Raw genomic sequence first — 6,292 nt, forward strand, 5'->3', positions numbered from 1 at the left:
AACAAGAGAGGGTGGGTTCCAGTGGCAGTACTGAGACTTTAGCTGTTCCAGTCATAGCACCAGGATTGCATTTCTAATTGGTTTCTCTCTGCTTAGTTAGTTCCTGGGTCGGCAGGGTATATCTCCCCCTGCTTAGGACTCCCCACACCACACCATTCCTGGAACCTCACCTGGCTATCTCAGAGAGCCTCCATAGCTGCTGTTTTCTATCTGCCATGTTCTCCCCTCTCCTCGAGAGCAGAGGTTTTTGAAATAGGTGTTGATGATCTTCTGTATTTCTACAGAGTCTGTAGTGATTTCACCTTTTTCATTCCTTATTGCATGAATTTGAGGTTTTTCTTCCCTTTTTAAAATAAGGTTGGTTAGGGGCTTATCAATTTTATTTATTCTTTCAAAGAACCAACTCTTTGATTCATTGATTCTTTGGATTGCTTTCTGGCTCTACACATTCCCAGGATTAAAACTGGACTGTTATCTTTTACCATGTATTAAGCTAAATTTGGAATGGATCAAAGATCTTAATATTAAAACAAACATTAAGTCTGCTGGAAGATAGAGTAGGTAAAACTCTTGAAGACACTGGTGTAAGCAAAGACTTTTTGAACAAAACTCCAGTTGTACAGCAACTATCATGAAGAATCAACAAATGGATTCTCACCCTATTAAAAACTTTTGTACAATAAGAGAAACCACCAACAGAGTAAAGAGAGAACACACAGCATGGGGTAAAATGTTTTCCAGCTGTTCCTCAGACAAAGAATTGCTATCAAGAACATATAAAGAGCTAATGAAAAATCAGTCCTCCCAGATTTAAAGACCCAGTCCAAAAATGGGCATCTGAGATGAATACACACTTACCAGATGAAGAAATATGAACAAATAAATGTATGAAAAAAAATGTTCAGCATCACTGGTCATTCAAGAGATGCAAATTAAAACAGTGCTGAGATTCCACCTCACCCCAGAAAGAACTACTGTCAAAAAATCAGCAACAACAAATGCTGGAGGGGCTTGGGAAAATGGAATCCTCCACCCCTGGTGAGAAGGCAGACTGATGTAACTACTGTGGAAATCAGTGTAGAGATTCAAAAAACTAGAACTATAGGTCCCATTCTACCAGATATTCCACTTCTGGATATCTTCCCAAAAGAATTAAAAACATCATATCACAGTGATATGTATAATATATTTTATATATATAATATATAGTGTATAATATATTGTATATAAAATATATATTATATATATTCATGTTTATAATAGCACAGTTTGTAAGAGCTAGATTTTGGGAAATAACCTAAATGCCCATCAACTGAGGAATGAATAAAAAAGATGTAGCATTTTTATACAATAAAGTACTACTCAGCCACAAAGAAGGATAAACTGGAGACTTTTATATGTACATGGATGCAATTTGAGACCATACTCATTAGTGAAATAAATAAGATACATGTGTAAACTTTGTATTGTTTCATTAGTGTGAGAAACTGAAAGGAAAAAAACATGTGTATGTTTATGCATATGTATATAAAAATAGTTAAAATAGTTATACAACTGATTTTTCTGAGTTCACTGAAGTGAAGGAATTGTGCTGGTATTGTTCCGACAGTTGAATGCAGATGTCTTGTGCTCTGGGTGAGTGATCTGGGGATGACAATGCGCAATGTATGTACCATTGTTGTCCCTGATTAACTTTCTCTCTCTTTCTCTCTCTCTCTCTCTCTCTCTCTCTCTCTCTCTCTCTTTCTCTCTCTCTCTCTCTCTCTCTCTCTCTCTCTCTCTCTCTCTCTCTCTTCTTTTTGAAGTAAAATGTATTCGGAAAACAAGCAAGCAAGCAAACAAACATAACAAAATATGGGTAGAGCTGGGTGTGGGGGCTCATGTTTGTAATCCTAGCACTTGGAAGGTTGAGGCAAGAGGATCCTTGCAAGTTCCAGATCAACCTGCACTACAAAATGAGCTCAAGAGCAGTCTGAACTGCATAACAAGACTCCATCTTAAAAGACCCCCCTCCTCCCCACCAAAAAAAAGGGTATGGGTAGTGACTCTACTAATGGAGCTTTGTGTATATTCCACTTCTGAGAAGGATTGTTTATTGGGAAGCATTAGAAACATGATTCTACAAAGTATAATTTCCAGCTGGAATATGTGATTTCAAGAATAGCATTTAAAAAATGGAATTTTATTTTGATGAAAAATGAGTTTATAGTCACTTAGTAAATGAAGAGCAAACACTTCATTTTCCTATCTCATAACACTTCAGAAACAAAGCATTAGTAAATAAATATCTATGAACAGATTAAGGGTAAGGCAGATTGGATAATAAACCACCTCTGATGTTCATATTCCCTGCATGGACTCACTCTCAAAGCGGGAAATGACACTGGAGAAAAGTGAACCAATAAGATATGAGAACTGAATCTCATCCTAATCATTCAATCATTTGTTCACCATGGGCAGCAAACTACACATTTTACTGAGGGAATACTTTGACAGAAGCACTTATTTAAATTATATTATACATTGCAACTATAAAATGGCTTAAACAGTTCCATTTAACCACCACTTATAAAGTGTGACTATATAGTATACTGCATTTTACCTGGGCTATGGTGAATATCAATCTTTCTTGAAAGCATAGCAGCTGCCAATTTCCACCATTTCTGAAAAGACTTCTATGCATGAAAAAGGACTGTTCCCTATTCAATGAACCAATTTCTTAAACCTAGTGGTAAACAAATACATTTTTATAACTGGAACCTCAGAATGCTAGAGTTGCACTCACTTAAAAAACCATTCAGCTACCTTGGGTCTCTAAAAAATCCTACCCCTGAAGTATCCTAAACATTTGCATCTCAAAATGAAGAAGAGTGGTCTTCAGTGTGGAATGAGGTTGCAAAGAGTAGCAAGCTGTGGTTTCAATGACAGCATCACAGCACTGGATTCTGTTCCTCAGGATCGAGGTCATTGTTGCCAGAAAGGTAGGTGGTTAGGAGCGGGTGGCAGGGCAGGATATCCAACTAATCCACCTGTGGAGAGGGGTGCGTGACCACCAGCTGGCCCTGGTGAACATCTGCAGCAGCTGCTGCCAGGTTGATGATAGATTTACTCTTTATACACTGAAAGTCTACATGCTGACTCTTTCTTCTTTCTCCCAGGCCATTTGAATAAAGGGTCTTGAGACACAGTTGTAAATGACATCTGGGTGGCCCCAAGATCTTTACCTTTTCTTTGCAGGAGGATAACCTTCTATTCCCAATCTAATCTTCTTAAGATCCCTCTCCTTCAAAACTGGCTCGGCCACATCTCTATTTTCAATATACTTGAAAAATCTACAATTTTGTGTGCTACAAATAATTTGTGAATATTTTTCTCCTATCTTTGAGAGGAGATATAATTCATCTTGGTAATTTACATCATCTCTGTAAGTACCACTATGTGGCATTCTCGTTCCCCACTCTGAACACCAGCTGCCATGAAAGGGAGGGTCATTTCTTGCAGATAAAATTCAAATTGTCTACAAGCACCATCATTTGACAGCTCATGCATTAGGGCACTGAGATCTCTACATTTAATAGTGCTATATTCATTTTTAAAATAGTGCTATAGTCAAAAGAGATACAGAGATAATCACATTCTTTTCTCAGCTCAGGAATAGATATGCCATCAGGACAATGAATTATTCCTGTCTTACAGGAATCCATAAGAGCTCAAAATACAGTAGAACCAATTCCTTCTGCCACTTCATACTCTCCTTTATTGTGGGAGGTGTAAAGTTATGTTCTCGGCCAGACCCAAGCATCCTGCCCAACACTGGATTTGGCTGTGCAGTAAGAATGGATGGGTGGACCACAAGTCTACTGCTATCCACTATTAATGCCACTTGTTCTGGAGTTCGTATATCCTGAGCACCGTCTTTTGCATTTTCGTGTACAAATACTATCTTTCTGGTTGTCTTACAGCTACTATCTGAACTTGACTGATTACTGTTTCTGCTGCTGTTCCCAGCACTGCTAATTGAACCGTTTGGAGATAATTTCTGAGGAGAAGGACTGCTTGGAAGAGAGGAACTATGACCTTTTTTCTCTTTCAACATGATGCTGCTGTATTGGAGAAGCAACGTTTCTAAAGCAAGGAGTTAGTTGAGATTCTGTTCTTTCATGAGATGAATCTCGTGATCTGTCATTTGATCCTTGCTTGTCTCTTCATCTCTCATGTTCCCCACTAACACCACGTGGTCTCATTTTGGTGTTGTCTACTCCTCCTTTAGTAACATGTGAGGAATACTTGAATGTTTGTAAAGTTTACAAAGTCTATTATGCAATTTCTGATTCCAGTTTTCTAGATCACGGAAGTTACCGTCACAGGGATGAGGCCGTCTTGCCATCCCACTTCAAGATTCTCACACTGTGTCTCTGAAAGCACACATGTGGCACCCATAACCTGTGTTTCCTCTTGAGTGTCCACAGAGGACCAAGGCAAAGGCGCTGTCTCCTTGAAGAATAACATCTCTGATCACAAGAAGAGCACTGTGTGGAGTCCCATGGTTGTGTTTCCCCAAGCAACTTTCAGACTCCTTTTTTCCAGTGATTATAAATAACTTTTTATTTGCCTTTGTTTTGAAAAACAATTGATTTTTAGCAACAATATTGGAAGCTTCTTCTCCCCAGGAAGATTTAAACTAAATGAAAAGACCCAAGTCTACATTCTTTTATTGACATCAGTAGATACATATTGTGAAAAAATCCCACAGCTGTCTTATTAGTTTAGTCTAAAATTAATTTTTTTGAATATTTTAATTATCAAAGTAATAAAGTTATTATTTTTGTTGCTTGGTTAGAACATCTCTGCAGTTAAATATACTAGCACCATGTATGAATCTGTCAAATTTTGTTGACTTCACACAGAACTTTGTTATTAATAATTTCTTGATGAGCAACCCTGTAATCCTCATGGTTTTGTGGACTGAACCTTTTGATATCAAAGGATGAAGACAGAGACACAGTAAACCCTTCTCTAAACACTGAAAGGCAGCTGTAGGAGGCTTTCTGGCCTTGATGTGGTTTGCAAACTGCATCAAAGAGGAGCAAAAGGAAGTAATAATTACATTCAAGGAATTGAAAATTATAACATAAATGTATTTGTTTTTGGTGGGAAACCTTATACCTTCACAACATCTAAAAGAAACAACTGGGGATAGTGATAAATACATTTTATTAGTAAACAGAGCCAGCATGTCTTTCAGTTTTTCCACACACTGGCAGACCCATAGAATAAATATGATTTCCAGTTTCTTTTCAGAAATGTTATTGTGATTTTACTTTCCTTGCTATTAATTAACATTCCACAGTTTAATTCATCTGCTATAGCGTCAAAGGCCAGGAGTATATTTTTACATCTACCAGTAGGCCAAGAAAATGCAATTCTGACTGTTTGTACTGTATTACCAAAACACAGATTTGCTGAGTAAGACTTGGATACAATAAGATAAAAGATAAAAATAAATATCATTTGAAATATATTTAAGTACATCGTGTATTTCAGAAGAAATATACTTATATATAAAATATACTGCCTACTTTTTAAAAAAGCAAAGATCAAAGATATACAGGAATGATTCTTGTTTTTCTGGAGGGTTTTTCTATATTCTTAAAATCTCAGGATTCTTGCAATTACATAAAAAGGGTAGAGAAAATAGCAATTTATTATAATGACTAGATTACACACCCTGGCATGGAACAGAGAGAAATATCTGCAGATGGGAATGTGGCCACATAATGTTTTCAGCAACAGGTTTCTATGGAGGATTTTTGACATGAAAGATAAACATTCTATTGCTGGATTTGCCACGTGAATTTTATTGGAGTCTATGTTAAAACAAACTTGAACCTGTTAATTATGTCTTGGATTCTATAGCTCTGATTTATGTATTGGAGAATAAGAAAAACATAAATTGTTAATTTTTTTCTTGAGCATTATTAAGCCAGATGTTCATGGATCTGAAATAATTTGAAAGTTAAAAACAATTCAGCATAATCTTTTCAAATCACAAAATATGGGGTGTATTGATGACAAATAAAGATATTTTGATTGAGTCAGTTCTACTTGGCAGAAGCAGAATAAAAATTCCAAGAAAGGTAGGACATTTGTATCACTTCTGATTTCTTTGATCCTCATATCTTCAGAGTAAGTGTGATAATGATAATATTAATCTCATAGTGTTAAAAGGATCTGTAATTATTGTTCAGGAACCACTATTGTTATCACTAGTAGGTGCTTAACATACACTGAG

The 6,292-nt window shown here is 36.5% G+C and overlaps 1 pseudogene; it reads right to left on the minus strand.

The window, feature by feature from the left end:
- Nucleotides 1–2,930: 2,930 nt before the first annotated feature.
- On the minus strand, nucleotides 2,931–4,387 carry LOC100720588 (BTB/POZ domain-containing protein 10-like; annotated as a pseudogene).
- Between the last annotated feature and the right edge of the window lie 1,905 nt (nucleotides 4,388–6,292).

The sequence above is a fragment of the Cavia porcellus genome, unplaced genomic scaffold (assembly GCF_034190915.1).
Source record: "Cavia porcellus strain 051 isolate PalLab524CR breed Dunkin Hartley unplaced genomic scaffold, mCavPor4.1 scaffold_10, whole genome shotgun sequence".
Lineage (NCBI taxonomy): Eukaryota > Metazoa > Chordata > Mammalia > Rodentia > Caviidae > Cavia > Cavia porcellus.